Here is a 251-nt window from a genome sequence, read left to right on the forward strand (position 1 = left end):
CTTAATTACATGTCGTATTCCCCTTGCATTTTTTTTTTTCGGTTTTAATTTCATTGGTCTATCTATTTATTTAATTATTTCCTTTTAATTTCTTTTTTTGTCTAGCAATGTAAATTTCTCACAAACCGTTAACACTATTAACTTCTGATTACATACAGAACGAATGTCCTTATGTCCTTTTCTTCTTCATGCCTGGTTGTTTCATTGACATTCAGTTCTACCTTGCCATGTTTATTTGTACATTTGCGTGT

Source organism: Fistularia commersonii, unplaced genomic scaffold (assembly GCF_037954325.1).
Source record: "Fistularia commersonii isolate RoL2024-O1a breed Wild unplaced genomic scaffold, RoL_Fcom_v1.0 HiC_scaffold_58, whole genome shotgun sequence".
NCBI classification, from domain to species: domain Eukaryota; kingdom Metazoa; phylum Chordata; class Actinopteri; order Syngnathiformes; family Fistulariidae; genus Fistularia; species Fistularia commersonii.